This window comes from Bufo bufo, chromosome 2 (assembly GCF_905171765.1).
Source record: "Bufo bufo chromosome 2, aBufBuf1.1, whole genome shotgun sequence".
Lineage (NCBI taxonomy): Eukaryota > Metazoa > Chordata > Amphibia > Anura > Bufonidae > Bufo > Bufo bufo.
This window is the reverse complement of record NC_053390.1, coordinates 328,691,164-328,705,161: the sequence shown is the minus strand read 5'-3', so window position 1 is coordinate 328,705,161 and position 13,998 is coordinate 328,691,164.

The window sequence follows — 13,998 nt, the reverse complement described above, 5'->3', positions numbered from 1 at the left end:
CTGCCTGTGTTGATTATGTTAACCATGGTGTCTATGTGGGTTGTAACCTTTGTGTTATGGGTTAATGTATGTTTGTTGTGGGTGTCTCCCTTGCATGGGAGCAGGGGATAAAAGCAATTGTATTTTTTCAATGTGGGGCCTTCCAGTAAAGTATTTCTAGCATTCAGCTTGGGCTAATGTATAGACTTATTTGGCGATACCAGCGATAATAGCGATTTATTGCTCTGTGGATTATTTGGCTGTGCTATTTCAAGGGGAGAAGGGAATACTAGACGGTGACACGGATGATACCGTCACAATACATGTACACAGAACACACACATCCGCACTGCTAATGTTACTATGAACACATACATGTAGGCAGAATACACACGTTACTATGCACACATATATGTACACAGAATACACACATCCGCACTGCTAACGTTACTATGAACATGTACACAGAATACACACATCCGCACTGCTAACGTTACTATGAACACATACATGTACACAGAATACACACGTTACTATGAACACATACATGTACACAGAATACACACGTTACTATGAACACATACATGTACACAGAATACACACATCCGCACTGCTAACGTTACTATGAACATATACATGTACGCAGAATACACACGTTACTATGAACACATACATGTACGCAGAATACACACATCCGCACTGCTAATGTTACTATGAACACATACTTGTACACAGAATACACACGTCCGCACTGCCAATGTTACTATGAACACATACATGTACACAGAATACACACGTTACTATGAACACATACATGTACACAGAATACACACATCCGCACTGCTAATGTTACTATGAACACATACATGTAGGCAGAATACACACGTTACTATGCACACATACATGTACACAGAATACACACGTTACTATGCACACATACATGTACGCAGAATACACACATCCGCACTGCTAATGTTACTATGCACACATACATGTACACAGAATACACACGTTACTATGAACACATACATGTACACAGAATACACACATCCGCACTGGTGATGTTACTATGAACACATACATGTACACAGAATACACACGTTACTATGAACACATACATGTACACAGAATACACACGTTACTATGAACACATACATGTACGCAGAATACACACATCCGCACTGCTAATGTTACTATGAACACATACATGTACACAGAATACACACGTTACTATGAACACATACATGTACACAGAATACACACATCCGCACTGCTCATGTTACTATGAACATATACATGTACACAGAATACACACGTTACTATGAACACATACATGTACACAGAATACACACATCCGCACTGCCAATGTTACCGTGAACACATACATGTACACAGAATACACACGTTACTATGAACACATACATGTACACAGAATACACACATCCGCACTGCTAACGTTACTATGAACACATACATGTACACAGAATACACACGTTACTATGAACACATACATGTACACAGAATACACACGTTACTATGAACACATACATGTACACAGAATACACACATCCGCACTGCTAATGTTACTATGAACACATACATGTACGCAGAATACACACATCCGCACTGCTAATGTTACTATGAACACATACTTGTACACAGAATACACACATCCGCACTGCTAATGTTACTATGAACACATACTTGTACACAGAATACACACGTCCGCACTGCCAATGTTACTATGAACACATACATGTACACAGAATACACACGTTACTATGAACACATACATGTACACAGAATACACACATCCGCACTGCTAATGTTACTATGAACACATACATGTAGGCAGAATACACACGTTACTATGCACACATACATGTACACAGAATACACACGTTACTATGCACACATACATGTACGCAGAATACACACATCCGCACTGCTAATGTTACTATGCACACATACATGTACACAGAATACACACGTTACTATGAACACATACATGTACACAGAATACACACATCCGCACTGGTGATGTTACTATGAACACATACATGTACACAGAATACACACGTTACTATGAACACATACATGTACACAGAATACACACGTTACTATGAACACATACATGTACGCAGAATACACACATCCGCACTGCTAATGTTACTATGAACACATACATGTACACAGAATACACACGTTACTATGAACACATACATGTACACAGAATACACACATCCGCACTGCTCATGTTACTATGAACATATACATGTACACAGAATACACACGTTACTATGAACACATACATGTACACAGAATACACACATCCGCACTGCCAATGTTACCGTGAACACATACATGTACACAGAATACACACGTTACTATGAACACATACATGTACACAGAATACACACATCCGCACTGCCAATGTTACTATGAACACATACATGTACACAGAATACACACGTTACTATGAACACATACATGTACACAGAATACACACGTTACTATGAACACATACATGTACACAGAATACACACATCCGCACTGCTAATGTTACTATGAACACATACATGTACACAGAATACACACGTTACTATGAACACATACATGTACACAGAATACACACGTTACTATGAACACATACATGTACGCAGAATACACACATCCGCACTGCTAATGTTACTATGAACACATACATGTACGCAGAATGCACACGTTACTATGAACACATACATGTACACAGAATACACACATCCGCACTGCTAATGTTACTATGAACATATACATGTACGCAGAATACACACGTTACTATGAACACATACATGTACGCAGAATACACACGTTACTATGAACACATACATGTACACAGAATGCACACATCCGCACTGCTCATGTTACTATGAACACATACAGTACAGACCAAAAGTTTGGACACACCTTCTCATTCAAAGAGTTTTCTTTATTTTCATGACTATGAAGGCATCAAAACTATGAATTAACACATGTGGAATTATATACATAACAAACAAGTGTGAAACAACTGAAAATATGTCATATTCTAGATTCTTCAAAGTAGCCACCTTTTGCTTTGATTATTGCTTTGCACACTCTTGGCATTCTCTTGATGAGCTTCAAGAGGTAGTCCCCTGAAATGGTCTTCCAACAGTCTTGAAGGAGTTCCCAGAGATGCTTAGCACTTGTTGGCCCTTTTGCCTTCACTCTGCGGTCCAGCTCACCCCAAACCATCTCGATTGGGTTCAGGTCCGGTGACTGTGGAGGCCAGGTCATCTGGCGCAGCACCCCATCACTCTCCTTCATGGTCAAATAGCCCTTACTTTCAAAGTTTTCCCAATTTTTCGGCTGACTGACTGACCTTCATTTCTTAAAGTAATGATGGCCACTCGTTTTTCTTTACTTAGCTGCTTTTTTCTTGCCATAATACAAATTCTAACAGTCTATTCAGTAGGACTATCAGCTGTGTATCCACCTGACTTCTCCTCAACGCAACTGATGGTCCCAACCCCATTTATAAGGCAAGAAATCCCACTTATTAAACCTGACCGGGCACACCTGTGCAGTGAAAACCATTTCAGGGGACTACCTCTTGAAGCTCATCAAGAGAATACCAAGAGTGTGCAAAGCAGTAATCAAAGAAAAAGGTGGCTACTTTGAAGAACCTAGAATATGACATATTTTCAGTTGTTTCACACTTGTTTGTTATGTATATAATTCCACATGTGTTAATTCATAGTTTTGATGCCTTCAGTGTGAATCTACAATTTTCATAGTCATGAAAATAAAGAAAACTCTTTGAATGAGAAGGTGTGTCCAAACTTTTGGTCTGTACTGTACATGTACACAGAATATACACATCCGCACTGCTAACGTTACTGGTGGACAGAAAATAAGACTTTAAAAAGTTTCACATGTGCAAATGTTTAACGGAGTTGCTCAGTATAACAAAAATAGTGACAGCAATTATAACATAAAAATAAAATGAAACCAGTAGTCACCTGTGAAGACCCCCGCACTGGTCCCCACCAGTCTGTGTTTATATCCTAGAAGCCGTGACCTGATGTACCAGCACAAGAACACTGCAACCAATCACATCTTACGCATCTGTGTAAATACATTTGTTTTTCATGACATAATTCTGGAGTTTTTTTTTTCCTTGCAGCTTTATATTATGCCATTCCTCTATTATTCCTCCTGAATATTAACAAATTGACAACTGGCTGTTATCGTTCCCCTTCACACTGACATTATCAGCACTGATTGGACATTGTCAGACTCTGCAAGACTATGCCCCCCAACTGTTAACACCAGTTGTCAGTTTACAAGTACATCTCTAGGATGAATAAGAGGACCAGCATGATGCAGATTTATGAGAAAAGATGCTGCGGAATTCTTGTTTATGGATAATACAAAACAGGGGCATAACACGTAAGGATGGGGGCCAATAGCAAAATGCAGCCGCTGCCTTCTTGCAGCTTACCATTTATTTCAGTGGGGCTAAGCATGGTACTAAGCACAGCCGCTATACTGGCATCGGTGCCTTCTCAAGCAGCTGATCGGTGGGGGTCCTGAGAATAGGTCATCAGTAGTGTTGAGCGAACTTGTGTTTTAAGTTTGGCGTCTAAAGTTCGGGTTCGGGTTATCGAAGAATCGCGTTATGGATTCCGCTACCACGGAGAAGAATGGCGTTATGGATTCCGCTACCACGGACCATAACTTATGGTCCGTGGTAGCGGAATCCATAACGCCATTCTTCGATAACCCGAACTTTAGACGCCGAACTTAAAACACAAGTTCGCTCAACACTAGTCATCAGTATCATAATCTCGGAAAACCCCTTTAAGGACAGGCCATTACAAGCTGATTGGTGGAGGTCCGACACCCTGCGCCCCTGCTGATCAACTGTTTGGCAGTAGCTCTGGCGCCAGGATCAGACAGCGCCATGTACTTTGTAGTGGACTGAGCTTGTCGGTGCAGTGCTGCTGCCAATGAAGTTAACAGGAGCACTCTTGCAGTAATGAGCTCAGTCCACTACAAAGTAGATGGCACTGCCTGATTCTGGCGCCAGAGCTACTGCCAAATAGCTGATCAGCAGGGGCGCAGGGTGTTAGACCCCCACCATCAGCAAGGGATGGAAAACCCCAGTGATGTCACAGTAAGGGGATAATGCTTACAGTGATGTATTGATACATGTATGATGCACACAGCAATGTCACAGAAAGGGAATAGTGCTCACAGTGATGTCACAGTAAGAGGATTATGCTCAGTGTTGTCTTGGTACATGCATATGTAGTGTCCCACTAGGTAAAGGTGGGCACTACACAAGGGTTAATATGTCTGTTGCATTAATGTGATGTATTATGTTCATTTCCCTGTTATCTGGGTGTCAGACCTGTTAGGGTGTAGTTCAGCCTCCTAGACATTAGAGGGAGCTAGAGAGCACTTAGTATATATAGCTAGGCCCAGACAGGGAAGATTAGTGCAGTCCAGGTGGCTAGTAGTGTAGGCTAGCCTGCCTGAAGTTCCTGAGCCTCTGTTAGCTCAGAAGATTAACCCCAAGAGAAGAGTTTGTCTCCTGGGAGAAACCTCCAGTTCCCTCAAGCAGAGCAGAGCCAGTGTTCCAGCTAAGACAAGTAAGCTGAAGGGCAGAAGAATCATTAAGTTAAAGCAAGGGATATATACCTGAGGAAGATTGCTACCAAGGATAAAAGCCAGCATTAGGGCATATGGGCCTTGGAATATAGCCAGCCAGAATAACTGAGGAATAGAACAGCCTGGTCTGGAGTATTGATTTTACCCTCTGAGTATCTTGCAAAGAACATTATCTGCCATTTATAAAAAGCCTGCTAATCGTTATTGCTGCAATGTGGAACTGAACCTGAATTGTACAAAGTTGAACTGTTTTCAGTAAAGCAAAGTTTGGTTCACCATACCATCTGTGTACCTCACTTATTACTCCTAGAAATCGGTGTGCCACCGTTACAGGCACTGGCGTCACGTTTCTTAAAGGGACCTTGCCCCAGGCACATAAAACACCTGCAACATCCAGGGCATCTCATCCACCACCAGGCCTGGTCCCTAAATACAGAGTGTGCCCCAGAGGACTCCTGTCCCAGCCTCTCCTTCACTGCTGTACGCCTGCCCAGGGTTCTTCTACAAAACTGTGAGTAACCCTCGCTTACCCATTAACCGTGACCTCACAATCGCAATACCCTGCAGGTCTGGCGTGCTACATAAATTGGCGTCACGAACAGGATTCGATCATTTCTGCGCCATTGTGGAATATAAAAACTGTGTGCCGTTATATGCCCATAAAGTGACTAAGCCCTACTTGTTTATTGAAAAATTGCTGGGCCAAAGAACTGTAATAATTTGCGGTGTGAAGATTATATTGCATGGACTGTTTTGCTGCTTATTTAGTCACCGCATCGCAGACAGCGATGTGCTCAAAGATGGCCGCTTAACCTGGCTGGATTATTAGCGCGTCTCGTGTGCCCGTTTGGCGCGAAAAAGATAAAGAGAAGGGACCGCCCAGCCTGTAAGGAGGAGAAACGCCGCCCTGTCTGGAAAGAGGATACCGCCTACCTGGAATCCCGGAGCTCCAAGAGGCCGCGCCTACCTTCAGACGCTGTGTGTGGGACTTCCGGCTGACATAGCCACGCATCTCGCGAGAATTGGAGCGAGCACCACCGGAGTAAGTACAAACCTTACCGTTCATCGGCCCCTTCCTATTACTATACCGGAGAGGCCCCGACCCTTGCCAGGAGACCAGAGGAGGTCCCCCACTAGCAATAAGAGACTTGACCTGAAAAAAAAAAAATAATCTGTCATCTTAGCCCAGGTCCACTCCGCAGTTCCTTAAAGGGCCATACCCATTTAGCAACGCTATGTCCACGCCTGAAGAAGCAGGGCAGGTGGCCCCTAATGTGCCTACCGAAGTGTCCGCAGCCGATAATAGGGCGCCTGCCACCGCGGCAGCATCAAACCTGATGCCACTGACCATGCCGTATTACTTTGGGGCCCCCTGGTTCCCGCGATATTCCGGGGAAGCCCATAAGTTAAAGGACTTTAGAGACCAGATCCTGGCCTTATTCCGGCTCTACCCTATCTCTACTGAACAACAAATGGAGATCCTCCTAGCTCAGTTAGAGGGGGCCGCCCGCAGGGAAGTCATGTCATGGCCCCATTCTGAAAAAAGTAGCCTGGAGCAGATTTTTGATCGCCTCGGCACCATGTTTGAGGCCAGGAAGGTGTCCGAAGTTAAAATGCGATTTTTCAGCAGGAAGCAACAGCCTGGGGAGTCGCTCTGCGATTTTGCGCTGTCCTTGCAAGAGACCCTGAGGGCTGTGGTCCAGGTGGACCCTAAGGAAGCTAAAGACCAGGACAGGACTCTTAGAGAACAGTTCATTGCGGGTATAAGTACTGAGCATTTAAAGGGCCAGCTGAGGATGCTGTCAGCTCAACACCCTAATTGTGCATTTTTGGACTTTAAAGAGTTGGCCATCAGTATCCTAGGCCAAAATGCGGCTGCAGGGCCAACAGCCTCTTCTGAACCTCAGGTTTGTTCGCCAAAGACTGTCAATGTGGGGCCGGCTGGAGTCAGTCAAGTCACTCAGTCTCCAGTGACAGATGTAGTTGGCAGCACTAATGGAACAAGTAAACTATCTCACTCTGAGCTTAGAGAAAGTATGCAAGAAAATAGAGGAGTGGGAGAGACCACTGTTACCGGAAGATGAAGGCCCTTTTCCTCCAAGGCTCCCGCCTGCATATAGAGATGTATACCCAAAGGAACCTGATGGACGACCAAGTTATCGGTCCAGAAATCGTAAGCAGCCTGTCTGTCATCATTGTAAGAAATATGGACATACTGAATCCATGTGCTGGCAGTTAAACAGGCAACCCCTGAGGCAGAGGACCGCCCCTCGGGAGGTAGAACAGTAGGTCCAAAGGATCCAAGCTGGATGCCTAAATACGTAGGATCTCGTCCAAAAATTAACGTATGTATCAACGGGATACCTTTTGAAGCCCTGCTGGATACTGGGTCTCAGGTCACCACCATCCAGCGGCCTGCCTTTGACAAGTTCTGGGATTCAAGTCTCCTCACCCAACCACCAGGCCTGGTCCCTAAATACGGAGTGTGCCCCAGAGGACTCCTGTGCCAGCCTCTCCTTCACTGCTGTACGCCTGCCCAGGGTCATCCTACAGAACTGTGAGTAACCCTCGCTGCCCATTAACCGTGACCTCACAATCGCAATACCATGCGGGTCTGGCGTGCTGCACATAATGCACACAGTGATGTTACAGAAAGAGGATAGTGCTCACAGTGATGTCACAGGATAATGCACAAAGGGATGTCACAATAGTGTGATAATGTGCATAGTGATGTCACAGTACAGGACAAGTGGAGTGAGCCCCTTAGGAGTCAATTAAGAGGATGGGAGTGGTAGTGGCCCTGATGAAGTGTTGTGTCACGGTGTACTCCTTCAGGCCGTTGCTTTATGCGGATCGGTGCAGTGGAAATCTAGTACTGAAGATTGAGGCCAGAAGTGAACGTACAACAGTTTTTTTTACTGAGTGAAAAATATAACTTTTGGTACATCCAGCAGCAGATTCAAAGTTTAGTTTCTGGTACCAGTTAAGGAGGTAAGGAGGCAGGTTGGATGGCAGCAACTTAGCCCTCATAGGTATAGATGTCTGCTGTCAGGTCTACACTTGAGTCTTAAATGGCCTAGTAGTAGTCTGGGTGATAGGTGTCTAAACCATAGCCCCTCACCTCACAGCAGTGTCTGCAATGCAGTTTCCAGCTCTTCACTCTGCTGTCTGGTCTCTCAAGGATTTTCTTGAGGCTGTAGTTGTTCTCTCTGGAGAATCTCTTCCCGGAACAGGAGCTCTGCAGTGTGCTTCCTCTCCTCTCTGTGTCTGCACAGGCAGAAAGCAGGACTAGCCCACTCCTACCAAGAGGGGAGGAACAGGGTGGTTAGCCCTGCTCCTGCCAGCCATTTCCCAAGCATACCTCATACTGGAAGGTACAGCCAAAACAATGAAATACACAGCAGTATAATACATAACTATACACAACAATTTCAGATTCCCCCCAGCAGGGTGGATAAAAATCAATGATTTAAAAAAAAATAAAAAAAATCGAAAAAAATTTTTTAATCGGATTTTTTTTTATATAAAATGATTTTTTAGGAAAATATATTACCATCCAAAAGGTTATTCTATCATGAAATAAAGATTAGTTTTTTAATTATGTAGAATAAGGCTGTATAAGTTTAATTTTTTTGGTAAATAAATTCCATTAATCCATTAACAATGTCATGCTCTTCCAGAGGTTTTTATAAGATTATTGGGCAGTTTCTCCGCCTACAAGATATCACAGATGCTTGGTTTACTTTTGCTCTGAAAAAGCTTTTATGCAGACGGATCTGCGGATCTGTCTGTGTGAAAGTAGCCTACGGCCACGGATCACGGACGCGGATGCCAATCTTGTGTGCATCCGTGTTTTTTCACGGACCCATTGACTTGAATGGGTCCCTGAACCGTTGTCCGTCAAAAAAATAGGACAGGTCCTATTTTTTTGACGGACAGGAAACACGGATCACGGCCGCGGATGAACAACGGTGCATTTTACGAGTTTTCAACGGACCCATTGAAAGTCATGGGGTCCGCAGAAAATCACGGAAAACGGAACAACAGTGTCATGGTCTTACCTTCTTGCTGTTCTCCTTCGTTTGACATGTGCTGGCGGCCATCTTGGTTTCTGGGTTTCTTGTAGCCTCCCACCCTGCGGCTCCTCCTTCCCACTGGGAGGAGCTGGATGCCTAGCTCATATATATAGGAGGTCAGTGGCTTCAGTTCCTCGCTTGGTCCTCCTGTGTTCACATGCTTCTAGACTGCTGCTGCTGCTTCTGGTTCCTGATCCTGGTTTCGTCCGACTACCCTGCTGGTTCCTGATCCTGGTTTCGTCCGACTACCCTGCTGGTTCCTGATCCTGGCTTCGTCTGACTACCCTGCTGGTTCCTGATCCTGGCTTCGTCTGACTACCCTTCTGGTTCCTGACCTCTGGCTTCGTAAAGACTCTGCTTCGGTTTCGCCATCCATTTGGACTTTTGCTTTACAGCTTTATTTTCAATAAAGCCTTCTTATTTTCACTTATCCCTTGTTGTACGTCTGGTTCATGGTTCCGTGACATTAGGACCAAGCCATGAATTCTGACGGTACAGGGCCATCCTCGCTACCCACGCTGGTTGCCAGACTTGATCAGCAGGATCACCTGTTGGGTCAGTTCGCTGTGGCGTTGCAAACCCTGCTTGAACGCACGGCTCATTTCGCTCCCGTTGCCGATGGGTCGGTTGTCGCTCCTGGGCCCGCTCCTACTGCCGCTCCGGTTGTTGCGCCAGAGTCTACCCCGACACCTGTTGTTGCACCTGCGGTGTTTCGGGGTATGACCGGTTCTGCCCCTCTTCCACAGCGCTTTGGGGGAGAGCCAACTCAGTGCCGAGGTTTCCTTAACCAGGTGGGCATTTATTTCGAGTTGCTGCCACATGCCTTTCCTACTGAGAGATCAAAGGTGGGCTTCTTGATCTCGCTGCTCTCGGACAAGGCCTTGGCCTGGGCCAGCCTTTTATGGGAGAACAACAATCCGGTGGTTGCCGAGTTTTCCGGTTTTGTTGCTTCTCTTCGGAAGGTATTCGATGTGCCGGCTCGTGCTGCCTCTGCTGCGAAGCTCCTTATGTCCATCAGACAGGGTTCACGATCCGTAGCTGAATACGCCATTGAGTTTCGTACCCTGGCAGCAGAGGTGGGCTGGAATAATGAGGCTCTGGTCGCTGCTTTCTCTCATGGTCTCTCGGATGCCTTGAAGGATGAGGTTGCAGCTAAGGACCTACCAGTGGAGCTCGAGTCTCTTATTTCTTTCCTGATTTTGATTGACACCAGACTCAGGGAGAGACCTTCCTTTAAGGAGAGCCTGCGGAGGTTTTCTAACAGATTGGCGCCTACGTTTGCTGTCCCACCTGTGCCTCCCACGCCTCCTGGGGATGACTTGTCTGGGGGTGAACCCATGCAGCTGGGGTTTGCTCGCCTGTCCGAGGGGGAGAGGGTACTCCGGAGACGCGAGGGCCGATGCATGTACTGTGGTCTCGGTGGGCATTTTCGGTTGGCATGTCCGAACCGTCCGGGAAACGCTCGCACCTGAGATCCTGTCGGGGGCAGATCTTGGGTGGAGTCTCCTCGTCCCCGGTTTCCCGTGTTGACAAACCACTGATCACTGTTGTCCTCTCCTGGGTCGGGGGCTCGGTGACGACCCATGCGTTGGTGGACTCTGGTGCTGGTGGTTTGTTCATTGATAATGTGTTCACTGCCGCCAATTCCATTCCTCTGCAGGCTCGAGGTTCCCCACTGGCTCTTGAGGCGATAGACGGCAGACCCCTTCTGCCGCCACACGTGACTCATGAGACCCTTCCAGTGGGGATAGCCATTGGTGCCGTTCACAGAGAGTCGGTCTGCCTCCAGGTTATTTCGTCTCCACACTACTCGGTGGTCTTGGGGTACCCCTGGCTCCGGAAGCATAATCCGACTTTCGATTGGAGATCGGCCGAGATCCTCTCGTGGTCACCGCAGTGTGGGGCTAGTTGCATCCATGGGTCTGTCAAGTTGCTGTGTACTTCCTCGGACTCTCTGTTGCCTCCTGAATACGAGGCGTACCGGGATGTATTTGATAAGGTGCGCGCGGTTGCCCTACCTCCGCACCGCCCATACGATTGTGCCATAGAGTTACAATCTGGTGCCGTTCCTCCTCGTGGCAAAGTCTATCCACTGTCGGTAGCGGAGAATGAGGCCATGGAGGAGTACGTGAGGGAGGCGCTTTCACGCGGACACATTCGCAAATCCTCGTCCCCGGCAGGGGCTGGATTTTTCTTTGTGAAAAAGAAGGGCGGTGAGTTGAGGCCTTGCATCGATTACAGGGGTCTCAATCGCATCACGATCAAGAACGCTTACCCGATACCCTTGATTTCCGAGCTGTTCGATCGCCTTAAAGGGGCCACGGTCTTTACCAAACTCGACCTGAGGGCGGCAAATAACCTGGTAAGGATCAAGGCGGGCGATGAGTGGAAGACCGCGTTTAACACCAGGACCGGTCATTATGAATCCTTGGTTATGCCCTTTGGGTTGTGCAATGCGCCCGCAGTCTTTCAGGAATTCATCAACGATGTTTTCCGTGACCTGTTGCAGCAGTGTGTGGTGGTCTATTTGGATGACATCTTGGTATATTCTGAATCCATGGAGGCCCACATTCTGGATGTCAGACGAGTGTTGCAACGGTTACGAGAGAACAAGCTGTTCGGTAAGCTTGAGAAATGCGAATTTCACCGATCCCAGGTAACCTTCTTAGGTTACATCATTTCCGCTGAGGGGTTCTCCATGGATCCTGAGAAGGTTTCGGCTGTCTTACAGTGGCCCCAGCCCAGTGGTCTTCGTTCCCTGCAGCGCTTTTTGGGCTTCGCCAATTATTATCGGAAGTTCATCAGGGACTTTTCCATGCTAGCCAAGCCTCTCACGGATCTGACCAGAAAGGGCAGTAATTCCCAGGTCTGGCCGCTCGAGGCCATCCGAGCTTTTGAGGCTCTAAAGTCCGCCTTTGTGTCGGCTCCGATTCTGTCGCATCCCAACCCTGGGTTGCCCTTTGTCCTCGAGGTGGACGCGTCTGAGACGGGAGTAGGCGCCCTTCTGTCTCAGCGTAGAACACCAGAGGGTCCTCTGCTTCCTTGTGGGTTTTACTCCCGGAAACTGTCTTCCGCGGAGTGCAACTATCAGATTGGTGACAGGGAGTTATTGGCCATCGTGCAGGCCCTTAAAGAATGGAGGCACTTGCTCGAGGGTTCGGTGGTTCCGGTCCTCATCCTGACGGACCACAAGAATCTGACCTACCTTTCTGAGGCCAAGAGATTGACACCACGTCAGGCCAGATGGGCTCTGTTCTTGTCACGTTTTAATTACGTGGTCTCCTACCTACACGGTTCCAAGAACATCAGGGCGGATGCCTTATCACGGCAGTACTCCGAGCTGTCCAGGGAGGAGTCGATTCCGACTTCGGTCATACCTCCGAATCAGATCTTGGCCGCCATTCGCACCAGCCTGACCTCTCCCCTGGGTGAGCAGATTTTGGCGGCTCAATCTGGTGCTCCCTCTGGGAGACCCAACGGCAGATGTTTTGTGCCTGAGGAGTTGCGCACTCGGTTGTTGCGAACCTACCATAACTCCAAGACCGCGGGGCATCCTGGAAAGAATCAGCTGTCCTGGGCTGTTTCACGTCTGTTCTGGTGGCCTTCCCTACGTTCCGACATCGCCGCATATGTAGCGGCATGCTCCGTTTGTGCCCAGAGTAAGTCCCCTCGGCACCTTCCGTTGGGCCTTCTGCAACCCATAGCCACCGGGGAGCGCCCATGGTCACACCTGGGGATGGATTTCATTGTGGACCTCCCTGCATCCCGAGGCCATACGGTCATTCTCATGATTGTGGATCGGTTTTCCAAAATGTGCCACTGTGTTCCTCTCAAGAAGTTACCCTCTGCACAAGAGTTGGCCACGATTTTTGCCAGGGAGGTCTTCCGGTTGCACGGTTTGCCCAAGGAGATTGTGTCGGATCGGGGGAGTCAGTTTGTGTCCAGGTTCTGGCGCGCCTTTTGCTCCCAGTTGGGGATTCATCTCTCCTTCTCCTCGGCCTACCACCCTCAGTCCAATGGGGCCGCAGAACGATCCAATCAGGCCTTGGAGCAATTCCTTCGTTGCTATGTCTCCGATCACCAAGACAATTGGGTTGATCCTGCCTTGGGCTGAGTTTGCCAGGAACACGGCGGTGAACTCTTCCTCTGGGACGTCTCCCTTCATGGCCAATTATGGGTTCCAACCTGCCGTGTTACCGGAGGTATTCTCTCCCCAGGATATTCCGGCTGTGGAGGATCACCTTTCCGTCCTACGTGCTTCTTGGGT